Source organism: Balaenoptera borealis (genome assembly GCF_965194805.1).
Source record: "Balaenoptera borealis genome assembly, chromosome: 19".
NCBI lineage: Eukaryota > Metazoa > Chordata > Mammalia > Artiodactyla > Balaenopteridae > Balaenoptera > Balaenoptera borealis.
This window is the reverse complement of record NC_138878.1, coordinates 50,073,692-50,095,139: the sequence shown is the minus strand read 5'-3', so window position 1 is coordinate 50,095,139 and position 21,448 is coordinate 50,073,692. Positions and strand designations below refer to the sequence as shown.

Genomic DNA, 21,448 nt, shown 5'->3' with positions numbered 1-21,448 from the left:
TATGAACTGAATTAATCATAACGGCGAAGACTAATGGTACGTTTTCTCTTATTTTATCTTTAGTGCCTTTCAGATCATGTTTTAAAACCTTCCCCGTCTGGCGTTGGGAACGCAGCCGCGGCTTGGTGGTGGATAGCAAGAGGCAAAGGTCAGACCGGAGGCTGCACAAATATTGTGTGCTGGATTTATTGTTTTAATTAAGAGCGTGGCAGTTCATCATAAACTGTTTATGGCGTTTCTGCACAGTGCAGCATTTTGAAATCAGCTGTTTTAATGAAAACATAATGTCATATCTGTCAAAGTTCTAAATATTTTGAAAGTGAAATATGGAAACAAGAACTTTGATTCTGGGCTTACCGAGATTAGCTCACTGAATTGCTTTTAAATCCCTTAAGAGGGTCACATCATGGGTACCGTATGGTTTCATGTAGGTGACTGGGGAAAAAAAAAAATTCTAGGAGGTTCTCAAGCTGGTTATTTAATAGTGAAAATACGAGTTGAAGGTTAATGTATCGAAAAACAAAACCATTACGGTTGGCGTTGGGGTTTTAGATTAAAGATGCAATAATGGGTGTGCAGGGGCCTTGATGCCGAGTTGTCCGGGGAGGCCTAATTGTGCCGAGAGGGAGCCGGGAGTCTCGCAGGGTAGGAGAGAAATGGAGGCGCCCCAGTCCTTTTCCAGCGGTGAAGCTTCGACGTTGCCAGGTTTGCAACTAATTATTTACAATGACCTCAAAGTTGATGAGGTCTCATGGACTTTTCAGGCTGAGCAGTTTGCAGTCCTAGTAATTCCCTCTCATGGTCGCCGGGCATCTGTGTAGACATGTCAGCCATCCTTGGTTACATTTGTTAGGGAGTCGGATAAAATATTTGTCTAATCTGGAAATTGTATTTTTAGCTGTACTCTCACTGGAAACAGAAATTAAGCTTGTCATTAGATGCCGGGCCACAGGAGTTGACTGAACAGGGTAATGTATGTTATATTCTGTGCTATACTTGGTCAAGTTTCATATATATCGTATTCCACATTATTTTATTAACTTTAATATCTGCACTTCCTATTACCAGACATGCCCCTCATTCAAAGCACAGAGGCACAGTTCTCTAATCAGAAGTGACAGGCTATATACTTTCTCTCAGCCATTACTTGGTAGCCTAGAGCAAAGAACTCTGTTTCCTTGAAAATGTTTTGAATTGGGTTATTTTTATTGAAGTATTAAAGTAATTCTTCAGATTTTAGGCTATTATTTAAGTACTTTTGGGAGAATACAATAACCTCCGGATTCTATAGGCTTTGTTACTTTAACAATCTGAGCTGCTAAATGCATCTTTTTAATGCTGGTTATATAAGTGTCTCAGAACTCATCTGACCAGCGGAACCTAAGAGCGTTCAGGTAATTATAGAAAATTAGTAGGCTAAATTAGTTTAGGAAAGCACAAAAGTATAATATTAAAACTGCTCGCACCATCTAGGCCCTGCTGGCCAGATTTTCAGCAACGCATTAGCACTTCTGATTATTTTATCTTTGTGTTTTGGTAATCTGGTTGAAATAGCCAATAGATTGGTTAAGAAAGCTGAACTGGGCATGGGTTGGTGCAGTCTGAGAACGGACAGATAATTTCAACGCGAATTCCAATCCATGATGTTGGAGGTGGCGGTAATGGCAAAGGTTAGACTCTGCCCTGTGAGTTTGAGTAGGAAAACCCATGGTTGGATGGCCGCATTATTGGGGCCTTCTAGGGGGTCCCAGTTCAAGACACAAGGAGGGTCTCAGGGGCTACTTTCTGGGAGTGGCCCCATTTTACCAACAGAGTTATAAAGAGGACACTATTCCCATACACTCCCTGAACCAGTGTGCTCATGACACCTATGTGGCCAGAGTCTTACTGCACTTTGGATGCCCAGTGATGGGTAATGTATGTTATATTCTGTGCTATACTTGGTCAAGTTTCATATATATCGTATGCCACATTATTTTATTAACTTGAATATCTGCACTTCCTATTACCAGACATGCCCCTCATCCAAAGCACAGAGGCACAGTTCTCTAATCAGAAGTGACAGGCTATATACTTTCTCTCAGCCATTACTTGAGAGAGGTTTCACCAGAGGTGTCACCAGAGGTTTGAGGGAAAGGACTAGACTTCCCTGAGCACTCAGCACTCCCCAAACCACAGTCTTGGGCATGTTGTCTTATTGAATCCACCTTGTATTGCCCTCCTCTCCTGCCAGCAGAGGCCAAAGAGAGGATCCCATCTGCTCAAGGCCAAGTTAGCAAATGGCAGAGTTGAGATTGGAACCCAAGTTCAGGGTCAAGATTCTTCCACTTTGCCATGCCATGCCATCTCCACTGAGCCCAGTGAGAAAGGTTCCACCTCATCTCTTCCCTCTTGTCAAGTCTCAAGGTGGTTTTGTTTGCAGTTGGTCATTTCATATGTGACTCAGAGAGGAGAAGGTGTCAAGAAGCTTTTAGGAAGAATAGTTTGCAATATATATCTAACCAAAAACCAAGAAAATCAGTATGAGACCATTGGAAAAATACCTGGGTCCACAACCCCCTCATATGTCCATTAGAATTAAATTTCCAGTGTGGGAAAACTGACAAGATTAAGCATGTACTAAGTGCAAATCCAGGAACCTGCTAGATATCCTGGGACATATTTGGAATTCATTTAAAAAAACAAAATTCTAGCCAGTAATCTAGGCATTCTGCTGTGGGATCAAGTACATGGAACCGTGAACTTCTGACACTTGATAGGAATGTGTATACAAAAAATATGGAAGTGTATATTCTTGGCAGAGGTGTTAAAGCAAATATGACAATGAAAGGCATGAAAAGCCGAAGGCTAAACATCACATAGAACCAGATGGGTGTCACCATTTGGTGACCACTCTGGATGCCACGGTTCTAGCCATTGAACCAGAGCATGTTCCAACATGCTGAAATGCTGGCCAAATGGCTATAGTTGTTACTGCTACTAACCCACATGTGTACACTAACAGAGTGAGCTTTACAAATACATGAAGTCTTATATCTTTATAATAACCTGTTAGACTGGCATTGGTACCCGCATTTTACAGATGAGGAAATTACATTTCTTTGATCCCTTAGCCCAAGAGATCCAGTTAAACAAAGCACAGTTTAGTTAGAGACAAAGGGAGAAAACAGTTTTTTAGCAAAAGTGCTTGGAACGTCCTTTATTATGTGTCCTGCTTGGGAACTGACTTCCTTCTGCCGTGATTGACTCTCTGTGGAATGGCTTGTCACCAGTGGCAGAGATAGGGGTGTTCACCAAACATTCCCCTCTGTTCTGCCAAATTTCCCAGCTTCCTTGCAAATACAGAGGGTGCGCCTTATTCTGGTCAAAGGGCGTCTTCCAGGTGAAAGCATCGAAGTGCCTGTCTGGCTACCAATGGCTCACTTCCTCTGCTCACGTAGGCCTCTGTTAAGAGGTGGGAGCCACAGGATCAATACAACCTGGATCCCTGAGTCACGTGGAATGTAGACAGCTGTCCTGTGAGCCTCCCAGAAGCTCAGCGGGTTTTGTGAGAGCAAGAAAGTACCATTGTTGTGTTAAGCTACTGAGCTTTGTGGGTTGTTTGTTACAGCAGCACAAGCCTATCCTATCCTGGCTTACAGAGCTCTCTAGGCACTGGCTTTGGCAACTCCTCCCCTCTTCTCAGGGCGCAGAAGTGGAGGCTCTCCTTCCTCCTGCCTCTGCCTGGTTGGCTTCCCATCCTCTTCGCTTTCGCTCAGGGATGACTGACTTTCCACGAAGCCATTTGTGATCTTTGTATTAGGGACGCGGTATAAAAATGAATTGTATTGCTTGTGTAGATGTCACCATTGGCTCCTCCTTGCTGAAATTGACTGAAACAAGTGGTTGGAGTTCCCACCAGAGGGTAATTTATATTTATGTGAGCTGCCACCAACTCCTTATTTCGTTTGCATAAACTACCCAGGACAGAAGAGGAATCTCCCTGGACCCTGTTTATCTTGCGAAAGTGGAGCTTGCTCCAGAGGGTGGACCACTCCTCACACGGGCCTCCCTCCATCCCTTTCAGCGATGAATAATCAGTCATCAGGAGAGGGGATTAAAAAACAGATTTATTGCTATTTCTAAAAGTCAGAACTAGAGGATGAGTAAACACAACAGATATATAAGAACGTAAGTAGAAACACTATTTTACAATAACATGTCCTGAAACGCATTTATGTACTGGAAACTATGAAAAATAGCTCTCTTTAAATGATTTAACATTTGCTCTTCCTTATGTACAGTTGAGCTTCCAGTGGGAGAACAAAGACGCTCACAGCTCTCTTGGCCTTTGTGAGACTCTTCCTGAAAACCTTCTGGAATGCTCCATGAAGCCAGTGTACGGTTTAGCAGGGCTAGGGGCTGTCCTTGGCACACATGTGTTTGCATGTTGTCCTATCTTCCAATCTCCCCCACACAAGTGGGATCACTACTGGGGTGCAGGGGATCCCATGGCCAGAGTCAGACAAGAAGGTCATCTGGAACAAAGTCTGTTAATGAAGTTTCCTTCTGGAGAAAAAGGAGAGAGTGTCTTCTCACCAGGAGCCTGCACTGTGTCTGTGATTGAGCTCCTGTGAGAACTTCATGCTCAAGGCCACTCTGGGTTACTCATTTCTGCTGATGGTGGGGATGCAAAGCTTTGGGTGGAGGAAAGCTAATTTCATAGCTTTGGCCCTTTTCGGAGGCCTCATCAGGTGGGCTGTGTGGTTGGCTGGATTGATCATATGGAAAAGGATTCTAATAAAGCATCTTAGACATATTTCATAGTCCTTGGAAGCAGGTAATGTTTGTAGTTTCTTAAATGGTGGATTGTTTGGAAGGGTTTTACCTTGGGGATTTTGAGGACCTTAAGGACTAAGGGGGTGTGAAGCTGGCAGAGTGAACCTCTGCAGTGACGTGGCCCAGGGTTGGTGACAGCTGCACAGTGTCAGAACAGCGTAGAAATGAGAAGCCCACTGACACAGGGGATGAGGACTTCCTAGAACTGACTTCTTCTTAAAGGCACCAGCTGCTTGTTTTGGTGTCTGGGTGACTGTGTAGGTTTTTAAAATTTGGTCCAGGGAGTTCCCTGGCAGTCCAGTGGCTAGGACTCAGGGCTTTCATTGCCGTGGCCCAGGTTCAATCCCTGGTTGGGGAACTAAGATCCCGAAAGACGTGGGCGCGGCCGAAAAAATTCCCCCAGTGATTGGGGAATGGTAAGAGAACAGCATGTTTGGAACGGAGGATGGAGTTGAGGGCCCAGATCTCAGATACCTTTGATACAAATCTCTTCTGGGCATAGCTTGGATACTGGAAGTATGGTTTTTGCAACTCCTTCCCTTACCTTTGTGCAACTAGTCAGACTTTCTTTCCTTAAGAAAGTGATCTGAATGAAATTTACAAGTGATCACAAAATTCCCCTCAGAAAAATAAGGACAGAATTTGCGATATTTAGAAATGAGATTTAGACTGTGTGACTTGTCATCTTTGTTTTGTGTACACCAAATCACAAACACGAATGTGTGTGTGTGTGTGTTTGTGTGTGTGTTTGTATGTGTGTATGCATGAGTGTGATGCCTCTGTGTAATTGTCAGATTTGGAAATTCGTGACAGAAAAATAGGATCACATAGGTGTGTGCTTGTTCTGCATATGTTGAATCTCTGGTTCCAGAATTATCGAACTGGCTTCTTTTTCTCTCCCGCAGTGGCACTGAGCAACCTCCATACTAATGCAATATTAAGGACCGCATAATTAGCCACCTTAATAAATTTTTCCAAGATGGATAGGCGATGTTTGGCTTTCTTCAGAAGAAAACCTTCCTCTAATAGTAGTATTCTGTGGGAATCTACGGCGAGAACAATGAACAGAAATATCTGGAAATATATTAAGATATATGTGCATATATTGGACATTAGCACCATACACTAAGCATATTGGGAATATGCTTCAAAATATTTCAAACATTGTTGACCTTTGTTATATAATCCCGGGCTCGGGGAAACATATTTGCATAGACTTAGCAATATATTGTAAATAACTACATAGGACAGTGTGTATTTTTCCTTAAGATGCAGTATTATAAGCAAGACATTAAATTATGCCTATCAGACAAAGCAGCCGGATCTCTACATTTTTTTATAGCACATTCTATTGGGAAGACATCCCTGCTTCTAAAAAGCACATGCATTAACTGCCTGATTCATGTGGTGACATGTGGCATATCCAAATGCGTTATGGATCTCTCAGGAATAAAAACAACATAGCAAAACCATCACCTTGGGATGTTCATTGAGTGAATATTTTACAGACACACTCTTTTTATATTTATATAATAATTTAGTGTTATGACAATTTTTTTAGCAGAGTTGGCAGTTTTTCTTTTTTATAATGGTATTATATTTGTGAGCCTATTAAGTGCATATGGGATAAACTACAGAAAAAAGTATTTTTCATAATTCCTCAGGGTGCTTGTAGCAAAAAAAAAAAAAAGCATATTGGTTTAGAAAAATGTTAATAAAAGGTCAAGCAGAACTTTCCAGTGCTTAGCATGACAGCAGTGGCAGTTCTGAGGCCTTTTTTGCATTGTATATTGAGGCGACGTGGGGATTTATGGGGCTTCCAGGAGGAAAACGGCACCTAATGTCCTTTCTGAAAGCGAGACTGACCCTTCGCCAGGGCTTGTGAGTTTTTAACAAAGAATCAAAACAGCGTGTTGCTTTTCCCTCTTCATCCATGTCTCCTCAACAATGAGCCCAGGCTGGTCTCTGGCTTGGCCTGGGTCCCCAGGAGCTGGCATTGGGGGCTGTGAACGGGCACCTCTCCAGCTGGGCATCTTTTGAGGAACTTGGGAGCGAATGATAAAAATTGGGGTTCTTCTCCCCTTTTCTATCCTCAGCACAGTCGCCCCTCCAAACCAGAGGGACAAGGCAGGTGCATCCGGAGGGCTGAGGCCGTGCCCACCCGCAGAGCAGGAGTGCCGGCCCATGTGGGACCTCCCCTGCTTTCGCCCCCCCCTCCCCCACTTCCGATTTTTCCTGCAACTGGGACATCAGGTAAGAAAATGGAAAAATGCTGCATTTCTTAATATCTTTCTCTTTTTCCTTTCAAAGAATTTATAAAAGCACAAAAATAGAGCATGGTCATTTGGGGATTTTTATTTAGCAGTTGCCTGCATTTTAGCATGTTTCAGGCAAACCTATCCACTGTGATTCCGGCCGGCCTCAAATTACGCTTCTTCAGGATAGAAATGTTCTCTGTGAAGAAGAGGACAGGGAGCAACTGCCTTGGAATGGAGCCAACCTGGGTCCCCAGCAGTGGAAGCCCAGGTACCCAAGCGCCTGGACCGGCAGGACACACCCTCCTACGCCATTTCGTGGTGGCCCTCGGGAGAAAGGTGGAAAAAAGTCACGGGATCCGTAGGAAATGAATAGGTGATCTATTTTCTCAGGATCTGCCTGATTGTTTTGCGAGTCTTACCGGCTTTTGCATCCCATCGGCTCTGCCCTTAACGTGTCATTTCACAAACGACAGCAAAGGGGTTGTCAGAGCCCAGCCCCGGCTCCTTCCTGCGGGAAGATAGGGGCTTGTTGGGTGGCAGTGACTGGTCCAGCAGGCGAGTCTCCCAGGGCTGGGGGACGAAGCCTCTAGCGGGTCGTGGCATCTGAGCAGATGCCACACAGCTGTCAGGGCTCTTTTCCACCTGTGATGTTCACTCTGGGATTCCCAGGTACGTCTTTACTATGTGCCAAGCTCTCAGCTGGGTGCCTGGGACACCAGGGTTGGTGAAGCACGCTGCCCTTGCCCTTGTGGGATCAGAGATGAATCCAGCTGTCACCCTGTGAATACTGATTTATGGCCGTGGTGAGGGCAATGAGGACAAAGCACTGGGCATTGTGACATGTGAAACGGCAGGGCTGGCGCTAGGGGGGAGGCCGCTGAGGCGGGGTCATCTTTATTTTAGAATTTGAGATTGTGCTCATATGGATTTTTTCTCATTAATTTTGATTTTTCAAAATATTGTACTTACCCTAATTATTGCGTGTTCTGGTGCCCCCTTAAACTCTGAGGTGAGTGCCTTACTCTCCTCACCCTGTCCCTGTCCCTGTGAATCGGGGCGACTAGACCAGGCCTGGGGTGGGTGGAGAAGGTGCCCCCGAGGAAGGGGGGTTGACCTGCAACCAGACGCATGGCTATCACGTGACCAAGGAGAACATTCCAGAGAGACGGGACACATGCACTCAGTTGTAGATGGAAGAGGGCTTGGTGTGCTCAATGTGAGGTGGAAGCAAAGGCAGAACGGGGGGTTGGGTGAGCCCCCAGACTTTCACCTCCCAGCAAAATGCCCTGTGCCCTCCGCCCGTGGCTTCCTGTGAGTGACACACTGCCCCTCGCCCCTCACCGATGCCTGGTTTTTGGAGGTATGAGTAGGACGTGCTGGGCAGCAGATGTGGCCTTGCACAAAACAAGATCTGCTCTGTGGTCCCCATGCGAGGAGAGACACGGAGCGGCCCAGCCAGCTCCTCTGGGCCACCAGGCACGTCCAGGCCAGGGAGTCCAATTAAGCACGTTCCTCCAAGGCCACTGTGGACCTGACACTGCTTGGGAGAGGCCCTGAGTGCCCAGCCTGGGCGGGCCTCTGCTGCCCGCTCAGCTCCGCTGGTCTGCGTGGAGCTACACAGCGCGGGGCGGTGCCCCGCTTGCTGCATCCTCCGGTGTTCCCTCCTAGCTCGGGTCTTCTTCCCCGGGCGCACTGTGAACTCCCCGGGCCGGAACTGCCTCGCTTCCTTTTCTGGTGACCTCCTCAGGCCTGAGGAGGGTGAGGGTGCTGCAGGCTGTCTGGATACACCTGCCAATCTCCAGCTTCCCGGTTTTGTCCTTGGGTCCTTTAGTGGAACAGCTTGAAGGGGGGCGTTCTGGACTAAAACGTGCGTGTCTCCTCGGTGAGCCCGAGTGTGGTGAAGGTCACTGCAGGGGTACCCTCATGGCAGCGGGTGCAGGAGGGGCACCGCCTTTGTGGTGTTTTGGCAGGCTTAGTGTTGGTGCAGGCCTCATCCTTGTGTTTCCAGCTTGGGGGCTCGTCCCTGGTCGTGGAAGCAGCAGGACGCAGACCCTTCCCAGAGCACGTGGCCTGGTGGGAACATCCTACACTAATCCTGGGGAGTGGGCGTGGCTGTGTCGGCTTAGGAATCTCACGCTGGGGTAAAAAAAAAATATGAGTCTATCATCTCAGTGTCTATTAAATGTGCTTATCTGCTTCCTAATCTGTGTCACCTCTCATCCCTTAGCCATTTTGGGACAGAGAGAGTTGAGGAGTCCTTGCTGGACATTCTTTTTTTTTTAATTTAATTTTATTTGATTGAAATATAGTTGATTTACAGTGGTGTGCCAATCTCTGCTGTACAGCAAGTGACCCAGTTATGCACATACAGACATTCTTTTTTTAATATTCTTTTCCATTATGGTTTATCCTAGGATATTGAATATAGTTCCCTGTGCTATAGAGTAGGTCCCTGTTGTTTATCCATCCTACCTGCTGGACATTCTATTGCCACGTCCGGTGATGGTGGAGCCGCCTGAGCGCTGTGTGGGGACCCGTGGGCTCCCTGCGAGGACCCTGGGATGAGCCAGTGGAGAGGCCTTTCGAACTGGGGGCAGCCTTGTACCCACCCTATGCTCCCACCCCCGCCTCCTTGCACAAGGGAAAGGAGGTACTTGGAGCACAGACCCTTAAATGGGGGGCTGCCTTCCCTTGCCCCCCATCCGTGAGCCCTCCCCATCCTCCAGGGCAGAGCGACGTACACCTGAGCATTCAGCAGGGACTCGGCCATCAGGCAGTTCTGGTCCCCAAGAGGAGGGGCAGGAGCCCCAGGGCTAAAATTCTGGGCTCAGTGTGTTGCAGATAGGGGTACTCACCCCTTCGTCCCCCTTCCTGCTCTGGCCAGTGGCAAACAGGGCTTCTCTCAAACAGGGCACAGCGATGTCTTTAGCCCTGGTTAATGAGGGGCTTTTGTGCTCATTACGTCATTAGAGTCTTGGGACAAGCCTGGGTAATTAACACCCTCTCACAGATGGGGAAGCAGAGACCCAGCTTTGTCCAAGTTTCCCCGCTGCCAGGTGAGTAGCATGTGCTCAACTTCCCGCCCACCTGCCTCTGCGCTGCCGCCGTCCCCGAGGGCAGCCTCTGACTCTGTCGTGTTTTTCCCCAGCAGCACTTGGGGAGTGTCTTTCGCAAGGTGATTTGTCATGGAGGTAAGAGCCACCCAGACTGTGGGCATGGTCTTCTCTTTCACAGCAGATGCTCAGTATGAAATTGATGACGGCACTTGAATTCGACCCGGAAATGCAGTGTTGCCTTTGGATACGAAACTGGGAGAGAAACAAGACATTGGATTGTGTTTGCACCTCCCTTCCACTCTCCCCTGTGTCTTCCTATGTTTAGTAAACACTTGTTCAGCGTCTACCATGTGCCAGGCATTGCCCTGAGCGCCGGGGCCGAGCAGTGGATTGAGATGCTCACAGACGAAACGTGTGTTCTTAAGGCGTCTTTTAGGTGAGCTCCTTTGTTGATGCAGCCAGAGTGGAAAGGAAAGGCCTTCTGACTTCATGCCGTGGCTGCCTGGGTGTGGTGATGTCGTCCAGGCTGGGCTGTGGCTTTTGGTCAATTGTGATACCTTGGGACATGTCAGAGACTGCTGGTCCTAAGATGTCCGTGGTGGGCTCTGTGTGTCATTTCCTAGGAGACCTTTCCATGCCAATGCAGTGGGTTCTCATAGCACTGTGCCCAGGGGACTCTTTGGGGGATGCCCTTCTCTTAGCACATACCTTACTTGGGACAGATGGATTACAGTTAAGTGGTTGAGGGGACCCCAAACTAGAGTCCCAGTATCTGTATCCACACAGGCACCTCCTTCTCTGGTGCCTTTGCATCTACTCAACCAGGTGATGCCTCTGGGCATTAGGGCGCTGATTGAACTCCTGATCTGCCTTGCACAAAAGAACCCCCCTGCCCCTATCGTGAGCACATGGTCCTCTAGATACACACAGAGCAGGCAGATCCAACTTTGGGTGAGGATGATGGAGATCACAAATTCTTCTCTGACCTTTCTAGAAACCCCTAAAAACTGTTTTTCTCATTAATGAGCGATAAGAAATTGTTAAATGGAGAAAATTAGCAAAACCAATCAGCAAAAAATATTAAAAATTACTTATATATGAAATTAACTATTAACTACATTCGCCTCGTAAATTACTGTATAAAATGTGTTGACAGTGCACTGACTTTAGAAAGACTCTTACATAAACAGAGTGTGAATAGAATAGTGTCGAAGTACTGAAACATGAACTGTATAAGGAAGTATTGGTTTGCATCTGCTAATGCCAAACTCCCAAACTAGCAGATGCAAACTAGTATGTATAGGATGGATAAACAACAAGGTCCTCCTGTATAGCAAAGGGAACTATATTCAATATCCTGTGATAAACCATAATGGAAAAGAATATGAAAAAGAATATATATATGTATAACTGAATCACTTTGCTGTACAGCAGACGTTAACACAACATTGTAAATGAACTATACTTCAATAAAACAAAAAAAAAGTATTGGTAACTGTATATGAGGTATACCTGTTTATCTGTATCGATTATCCACACAAATTCAGTACTATGGATGCAAAAAGAAATTACTTGTAGTCTCACCTGCCATTATTTTTTGGAGGTACACCCCTATAGTTGTTTTCCTATGTGTGTAGAAAACATAGTTACATTGTTTGTAACTTGCTTTTTATTACTTAGCATTATGTTATGAACATCCCTAAATGTTATTAGGTACATTTGTATAACATTATTTTTAAGGACTCTATTGTATGGAGAATATATATAATTCTCTACTCGTCCATCGTTGGGCGTTGGATTTGTTTCCAATTGCAATGAACAACTTACAGCTAAATCTTTATACACATCCATAATTGACTCCTTTGGAAGTAGAATCTTTGGGTCATGCATTTTTAAGGATTTTGATAGTATTACCAAATTACCCGTCATAAAGGTTACCCAATTAACCCTATCATCAGTGGTGTTGAAACGATTCATTTCTCCCCTCCTTGAAAACACCATATATTATCAATTGTTTTTATCTTTACCAATATAGAAGCAAAAATGATCTCTCATTTTTGTTTCAATTTGCAATGTCTTTGATTACTAATAAGGCTGAATATCTTCTATGTGTTTGTCATTTGTATTTATTCTTTTGTGAATTGCTGCTCATGTTCTCCATACATTTTTTTCCTGTTGAAATATTTGTCTTTGTTATTCATTTGTGAGAAAGCTTTCTACATTAGGGGCATCATTAACCTTCTCTCTGTTATAATACGTTGAAAATATTTTTTTCCTGGTTTTGGTTTACCTTTCAATTTCAAAGTTGCATTTTTCACATATGGATATTTTAAATGCACAATTCAAATCTAGCTATCTTTTATCTTTCTAGTTTCTGCCTTTGGAATTGGTCTTAGAAAAAGCTTCCCCATTACAATTTATATAAATGGTACTTCTGTAGTTTCACTTAAAAATTAAAATCTTTAATTCCTATAGGATTTGTTTTGATATGTGGTGTGAAGCAGGGCACTGATTTAGTTTGATTTTTGAATGAGTGGTAGAATGTACTTACAACTTCATCAATTAGCCATCCTTTTCTCACTGATATAAATGCCTTCATAAATGTACGCATATTTGTTCGCTATTTTAATTATTGTTGTTTCCTGCAACATATTTTAATACCTGGTTGAGAAACTTTCTTTTCATTTCTCCATCTCTCTTTTCCTTTTTTTAAAAAAAATGTTTCCTGGACAGTTTTTATACTTATTCATGCTTTCAAATGAAATTGGAAATCATTGTGACAAAATCTCAAAAAGTTTTGATGGAATTTGGATTGGACTTGCATTAAATTGCAAGATTAGGTGGGGGAAGATCGACATGTTGACAGTACAGAGCCTTTCTGTCCAGGAGCTAGTGTATCACCTTTCATTATTCACTTGGGCACTGTTTTATGCTCACCCATCATTTCCTGTAATATTCTTCATACAGGTATTACACATCTAGAAATAATGTCATTAAGAGCCTTAAAAATTAATTCCCTTAATAATTCCACCTTTAGTGCTCAGTCTTAACAATGTGAACAAAAGTCTATGCATAAAGATTTCAGTCACAGCATTATCTACAAAGATTTAAAATCAGAAACATTTAAAATGAGCAATAATTGGGGGATGATTAAATAACTTTTCATACAGTCACAAGTTGAAATACTATGCAGCCCCTAAAAAGATATTCATGAGATATTTATGGAAATTGTTCTAGTTGAAACGTTACATAGAAAATCAGGAATGAACATTATATGGACACTTTAAAATGTTATATGTATAGCTTCTACATGCATTGTAGGATGGTCACAGAATAAGAGAAAAATGTACTAAAATATTAATAGGAGCGGTTAGATTTAGGAGAAGGGTTATGGATGATGTCTATTTTTAATTTGGGGTTTTCTGTACTTTCTCACTTTTCTGCACTTCGTATGTATTGATGCCCTAACGAGCAAAATGAACGTTTATGGGAAGTGAGCCTGCAGACCGCGCTTGCAGCTCTGGCGGGCAGGCAGGCGAGTCGGGCGGCGCCGACAAGTGCAGTCCCTTACGCGGCCGGAGGGTGGCAGTGTCTGCCCGCAGACCCACCGCGCGGCCCGCTGACCTTTGTCAGCCTCGGCGGCCTCTCGTTTATCACTGATCACAAGAGTGGAATGAACATATTTACTTGTGTTTTGCTTTCCACTTATAATATCTAGTGGCATGGGAGGGAAATGAAAACAATTGTTCATAGGGGAAATTTATGAGCTTCATCTGGCTGCGAGATTTCCGCAGTTGCCCTGCGCCGCCCAGGGACTCGGATTGCTTTTCGCATCTTCAGGCGAGGAGGCAGGCGCGTTTCCATCTGCCGAAACGAGCTTTAGTGTTCGTCATCTTGGGTTTTAGAGGCAGTTGCCTCTGAGCAGCAGACTTTTCCTGACTCCTTTTCCTTCCGCTTGAGTTTGAGAGGAGCCCCAGGTTCCCCCCTTTGGGGCTCTCACATCATCTTCTGGGGTATCAGAGTGGTCCCCACTTCAAGCCGGGCCCTCCACCAGAAGTCCAGATTAGTCAGGATTTTCCGACTATCCAGGGGTGTTCTAAAATTCCTTCCCCTCAACGAGCTGGGGTGCGGCTCTGCCGACCCCTCACGAACCTTAGGAAGTCTCTCCAAAGTCATGGTATGGGGGGATGGGGTGGGAGTGGGCCAGTCCCTGCCCCCATAGTGCTAGCTGCATCCTGAGACCTGTTATCTCATATCCAGCGTGGAGGCTGGGGAGCCTGGGGTAGTGACACCTGAGAACTGAGGACTGTGCCTGGGCGGAGGTGGGACGGTTGGGGGTGGGGTGGGCTTCCTCCCTGTCCAGCAGAGAGCAGGGCGGCGGGATGGAAGCTGCTGGCTGTGACCAAGGAGAGGCCAAGTCAGTGAGTCTGTGATGTCTTCAGATCCCTTGAGTCTCAGGCTCATGGAACTTGCTCCTAGGAACCTGGAACCAGCTCTGCCTGAAGCCCTACCCGAGGCAGGAACGTCCAGGGACTGAGCTGATCTGTCGCCCTGATGAATAGCCTCCTCGCAGCCTGTGGGCCACACCCAGCCTGGCCAGAGGGTGCCAGGGGCTTGCCCTCCAGGTGAGGCCGGGAGGGCTGTCCAAGGAGCTGGGTGTAAAAAAAGAAGCCAGGCTGGCTGGACCAGGGACGCGTAGTAACAGAAGCGTAGAAGAAGGAGGTGTGAAAGCCACAGGAACTACTGACATGAGCACATTACTAGTGAGCTTTGATGTGGAGACTTTTGCATCACTTGATGCACGTGTGTGCATGTGCGTGTGTGTGTGTGTGTGTGTGTGTGTGTGTGTCTTTGTGGGGTTGCTAATATTGTCTACAGTTGGAAAAGTTGTTCATGGTTATAAGGGATCTGGGATTCTGTTTCTTTCTTTTTCTCCGTTTCCTCCCTCCCTCCCTTCTTTCCTCCCTTCCTCCCTCCCTTCCCTCCTCCCTTCCTCCTTTCCTTTCTTGGCTTCGGGAGGTTTTCCTAAAGTGACTGTGCCCTTGGGATCCCATGAGGGCAGAGCTCGCAGGGTCTTAGCACCCGGCCAGTACAGCCTCCTCGTGGCTGGGACCCCTCCGGCTCTGTGCCTGCAGGGGTGTGACAGTGTGTGGGTGCTGCAGTGAGAAGCATCAGACCAACAGGTGAGCCTTTGACACCAACTGGCCAGCACAAGGGCCTTGTGGGGCCTTGGCCAAGGCATACCTCTGCAGCTGCACCCCCAGCACCCATAAGTAGGACCTGAGCATCCCTGGGGCTATCTCTGCATCATCACTGAGGGATCAAGTCTTCATTCAGCCAGAGCTGGTTGCCTCCAAAAGGGAAGAAAGGGAAACTGATTCACTCTCTGTCTTTGAGTGAATATGCAAAGACCCCAGGTTGTCATCGGCGAGGACCCTGATTTTACATTCGCTGGTAGACAGCGGTCTGGTTCTGTCTTGATGTCTCTCACCCACAGGACCCTCCCTCAGCTCATTACAATCCACCTCATTTTCCCAGCAGTCTTACAATCAAATTACTCAAAATTGCACAGCTTTATGGCACATTGCTAAACTCCAAGATAAGCAAATACCCAGATAATGAACAATTATTTATGACAAATTATTACCTTTACATATAAGATGAACCATTTCTGTTAAGTTCGGTAAAGGTGACAACCCCTCCCTGAAAATGGGTGTGTGGTTTTCACGTGGAATTGGACAAGTGCTGGTGGAAGGTTGGGTCTGGAGGGTGCTGCATCTGCGCATGCTCTGCGGGCTGTTCCAGAAGCTGCATTTACAGGCTGCGGGGAGCCTCTGGCCGCTGGGGCGGGCAGTTCACTCTTTTCACCAAAGGCAGCCGTACTTGCATCCCAGCTTGGAACTGGGCAGTTTCCATGAGGCTTACCACTTTCTCCATCTTCCTTGAATATGTAAGGATGAAAGCACGAAAGAATGTGACATGTTTCACTAATTGCATTTGCATGTAAGTGTTCAAAATAATATATTATTTGAAACTGAACTTTTCTTAACTTATTTATGGACTCACTAACGTATGTTTTGGTTATTTCACCCCATTTCCACTGTTCTTCTTGTGAACAGAATCGTCTCCCAGCTAATTATAACATACAGTATTTCCCCAGCAGTCTTACAATCAAATTATTCAAAATTGCATTTCTTTATTGCATCTTGCTAAAACCCAAGACAAGCAAACATCAAGATAATAAACAATTATTTATTGCAAATTATTACCTAATATATAAGATTAACAGCTTGTAACTATTAAGATTAATACATGTGGTAAACTGTATTTATTATACTTATTTTGTAGCAAATATCTTTGTATAAAACATATGTTTACGTATTGCAATTAATGAGAAAAAGTGTAAGATTAACAATTTATGTTGGGTTTTGTTTTTAGATTTATGCACACTGTAAAACTTATTTATTGCACTTATTAAAAGTATTTAATGATGGACTTTTAGATGCTATATTTTTAATGTGCAAATATAAACTAAAGGAGTATTAAATTACAAAATGGAAAATTATAACCGAAGTCAAAGAATCTAACTATTTTCTGCTATAAATCTACTTTAAAAAGATCATCACTGGAATTACTGAATCTTTCAATAGTGGCCTTTATGGTACATAATGAGTTCCAATGAGTTATCCTTTGAAAGGTTTTTTTCATCATTAAACTAAACTCAACATTTTGCTCTTAGAGATAAATGTAGCTAACAGCACAAACAGTGGAATCATTTCGTTTTATGACGAGAAGTTGAAGTAACATTGGAGGGAAGAGGTGCATGGCCGGACGGGTCCCCTGAAGGTGAGGGAGGCAGCAAAGGCAGAGGCTGGAGTGGGGACAGCGGGGCTGAGAGGCGATGAGCATCCTGGGCGCCGAGGGGGAGAGCCTCACCTTTGCCACCCTGGCTCGCCTCCCGGGGTGGAGACAGGGGCAGGTGTAGTCTTTGCCACAGAAGTAGACAGTGACGCACCCAAAGGTGGTGGTGCTCAGACTATGGAAATAGCAATGAAGCACTGGCTGAGCCTTTCTTGCTTTCCCAGGGTGCAGAGGCCCCACTGCTTTGCTAGGAGGGGGAGGTGTATTCCAGAAGGCAGAGCAGAGGAGCAAAAGAAACCCCTTGGGAAAACCTGCCCAAGTTTTGGGCCACTCATTTTCAAGAACTTGGAGGAACAAGCAATAAAAATGAGTAATTCCTGGGTTTTCTATGGAAAGCAGTCTGCTCTAGCCAAGGGCTGCTGAAAACATGAAGCAGTGTATGCCCTGCCGGCCCGTGGCCATTGGCCTATCCCTCATTCCCGAGTCTGGGGTCTCACCCCACCCCAGGTGCCTGTGGGTCCCTGAAGAAGCTGGGATCGGGGTTTGAACACAGACAGCAGAGACCCCAGACCTCAGTGCCTGTGAGCTGCCCTGGGACCCCAGACATGTCCTTGTTCCTCTGGCCTCTGGGGGGGGGATTTGCAAGGGGTGCAGGCCTGCCTCTTGCATGCTGCATGGAGGGGATCCGGGAGCCCTCGGGGAATTTGAGCAGCTTTATTCTCACCTGTGCTAATCCTTCTTAGGAAGACAAAGAAGGAAAAGGTGGAGGTGGGGGTAGGCAGGAGAGAAGGGAGAGAGGAGCTTCCAGCTCCCAAGCTGCTCAGATCTCTTCCCTGGTGGAAATTTGGAAAATCCATTCTGCTTACTCAGAAGGCAAGTGTTCATTTTCTCAGCAGCTTGTGTTATTTTATTTCAGATGTTGAAAGTTTTCCTCCCCCCTCGCCCCGAAATAATTATTTCATTAGTAGTGAGGACACATACAAAATTTCCTTGAAAAAGTGTGTAGAAAACGTAAACCTCTGTCATTTTATGAGAAGCATCATGGGTGCAGTTTGGTGCTCTGGTCCTGGGGCGCACCAGTAGGCATCCACGGGTGCCTAAAGGGAGGTTGGTGGTGGGCTGTTGGCTCTTTCTCCAACCTGGCTGCCTGTGACAGAGGGCAGGCTGGCAGCCTTCCATCTCTGCCGGGTTCCCCAACTCTCTCATAGACGTTCATTTATTAGCCCACCAACTCCCTCATTTATTCATTTGTTAATGAATCAACTCATTTGTTCATTAATGAATTTATTGGTCAGTTAATTTAGCAATTCCCTCCCTCCCTCCCTCCCTCCCTTCCTTCCCTCTCTAATTCCTTGTTGGTTCATTTAGTAAGAAGTGTTTCTGGCTGCCTCCTGGGAAAGAGCGCCCCGCTAAGTTTTTAGGGATGTGGCGCTGGTCAGAAGTCTTCATCAGAGTTCCTCAGTAGATGCTCGGTCTCCACTCCCCAAGGCTCTGCTCCTGGAGTTTTCCCTGGGGACTTCCTCTCCAGCGGTTCCCATGCCAGGGGCTGGGGGCCCACGCTGGGATCACAGCTCAGAGAACATGGGGGCTTTGGCTGTGGAGAGGTTGGTAACAGAAAATCCACTCTCCAGAGGAAGGATCCATGCTAGACCTTATTTTCCTCGGGAGTCTAAGGAATTAAATTTTCTCCGGTGCCCCTAAGGGTTTACCACAATTAGAAGATTCAACCTCCCAGTAATAAAAGATGCTAATGTTAACAGCAAAGTGGTCTTATTTTAACCCACCAAATTTGTCAGTGTTGTTTGTGGACTTGTCAGAGGCAAGGAACCAGCAGCACTGCTGGCTGCCGGGGCGTGGGGAGGAACAGGAGAAGTTACCAGGAGGGTAAAGTACTCTTTCTTCTGACCTAGGGAGACCCCTCTAGGGGTTTATCCTGAGGACATTATTACAAATGAGCATAGCAATTTACTATAGGTGTGTTGTTACAGCATCTAGTATAAAAGAAAGGTACTGATGAAACATATATGTTTAACCACCAGACTAGATGAATAAATGATTTAAATGCAGCAAACGGGTGCAAGAACCAGGGAAGCTGGAATGGTGAAAACCAGGAGTCAAGAGCTGACTAAAATTTGGTTTCTTTCATAGAGAAAGGACACATCCGGGCAAGGAGGAGAGGTAGGGCGGAGGAAGGCAATCCTCACCTCTGAGATTGTTCCCTGGTTCCCTGCAGGGAGTGGTCCTGGGCTACTCCTGGTTTTTCATGTTCCACTAATTCACTCAAGCAGTGCATTTCAAAAGCATTTTGGAGTGCACAGCCTTGAATGCCACAATTCTACTTTTAGGAAATGTCTGCGGGGAATAATCTTAAATGAAAACAAAGAATCATGTACAATGATGTTTACTGCAACTTTATTTTTGACTTTTTATTATAGAAAACTAAAAAATGTACAAAAGTAGCATGAACAGAAAAACAGACCCCCATGTACCCATTCCCCAGATCCAACTCCCGGGCCCCCTCCTGTCCCCTGGTTTACTGAAGCAAACCTCAGGTACCGTGTTACTTCCTCCATCGATGATTCAGAATGCATCTCTAACAGATAAGGACTCCTTAGAAAAACATAAGCACAATAACTTTATCTCACTTTAACAAAAATTCCTTCACATTGTCAAACATCCAGGCAATGGTCAGTTTTGTCTCATAATCTTTTTTTTTTTCTTTTAAGCTGTTTTTTGGGGGGTTTGAATCAGATAATTTCCATCCATTGCAATTGGTTGACATAACTCATCTTTTTTCATCTCTAAGTCCCCACCTTCTCTTTCTCTTTTTTCCTTGGAATTTATTTTTATTTTTATTTTTTTACCCTTGGAATTTATTGAAGGAACTGGATGAATTGTACTATTTCCTACAGACTTGATTTTGCTGATTGCTTTGTTTTTGGGTCACTTATGTTCCTATGTCTCTTGTATATCCTGTGACTTTGTCACCAATAGAAACCAGAGATATTTCCATGTAGCATTATAGCTATTGTAGGTGCCTCGAACTATAATTTGTATTCATCTCTATTTAGAAATTATTGGATCTGCCATTAGACCTTGTTATTTGATAAGCAAATGAATATGCACATATAATGATATTTTGGGTTTTGCCCATTTAAAAAATTCGACTGATTTTTTTTTTAAACTGATGAGTTTTGAGAGTTCTTTCTATAGTCTAGATACTAGTCTTTTTTAAGATATACAATATTTTCTGGAACTTGTCTTTTCATCTTCTTCACATGGTCTTTTGAAGAGCAAAACCTTTTAATTTTGATGAAGTATACTTTATCAATTTTTCCTTTTATGGATTATGATTTCCTATCAAGTCTAAGGACTCTATGCCTAGCCCTAGATTCTAAGATTTTTTCCCCCATGTCTTTTACTAGTTTTGTAGTTTTACATTTTACATTTAAGTCTGTGATCAATTTGAGTTTATTTTATAAGTGTTAAACTTAGATCAATGTTCTTTTTTTTGTTGTTTTTTGTTTTTGCCTATGGATGTCCAGTTGCTCCAGAACCACTGATTGAAAAGGCTGTATCTTTCCTTCATTAGATTGCTTTCGTGCCTTTGTAAAAAATCAGCTGCACATACAAGATATGGAAGCAACCTAAGTGCCCATCAACAGATGAATGGAAAAAGAAGATGTGGTATATATATATGCAATGGAATACTACTCAGCAATAAAAAAGAATGAAACCTTGCCATTTGCAACAATGGATGGACTTGGAGGGTATTATGCTAAGTGAAATAAGTCAGATAGAGAAAGACAAATACCGTATGTTATCACTTATATGTGGAATCTAAAAAATACAACAAACTAGTGAATATAACAAAAAAGAAACAGACTCACAGATACGGAGAACAAATTAGTGGTCACCACTAATTAGTGGGAAGAGGGAATGGGAGAGGGACTCTGGGGTAACGGATTAAGAGTTACAAACTATTATGTATAAAATAAGCTACAATGATATATTGTACAATATAGGGAATACAGCCAATATTTTATAATAGCTATAAATGGAGTATAACCTTTAATAATTGCGAGTCACCACATTGAAAACCTGTAACATATAATATTGTGCATCAACTATATTTCAATAAAAAAAATCAGCTGGGCATATTTGTGTGAGTTACTTTTGGACTCTCTATTCTATTCCATTGATATACAGTTCTATCTCTCTGCCAGTACACCATATTTATCACTGTAGCTGTATAATAATGTTGAACTTGGGTAGACCAATTCCATTCACTTTATTCCTTTTTTCCAAAATTGTTTTAGCTATGCTAATTCCTTTGCTTTTGAAATTAATTTTAGAATACCATTGTGTGTGTATTATATATGTCTTTGTCTTTCTAGAATTTTGATAGAAATTGCATTAAAACTGTGTATCAATTTGAGGAGAATTGATCTCTTT

At 44.4% G+C, this 21,448-nt stretch overlaps 1 long non-coding RNA gene across 2 annotated transcripts in view; it reads left to right on the top strand.

Moving 5' to 3' along the window:
* Window positions 1-20,846, top strand: part of LOC309616231 — a 90,188-nt gene extending 69,342 nt beyond the window's left edge. Inside the window, exons 3-4 of one of the 2 annotated variants that reach the window (XR_014237373.1) lie at window positions 6,915-7,449; window positions 20,586-20,846. This is a non-coding gene — a long non-coding RNA (uncharacterized lncRNA). Of the gene's footprint in view, window positions 1-6,914; window positions 8,678-20,585 lie in introns of those variants that run through there. The other variant, XR_014237374.1, reaches the window with a different exon arrangement.
* Window positions 20,847-21,448: the final 602 nt, after the last annotated feature.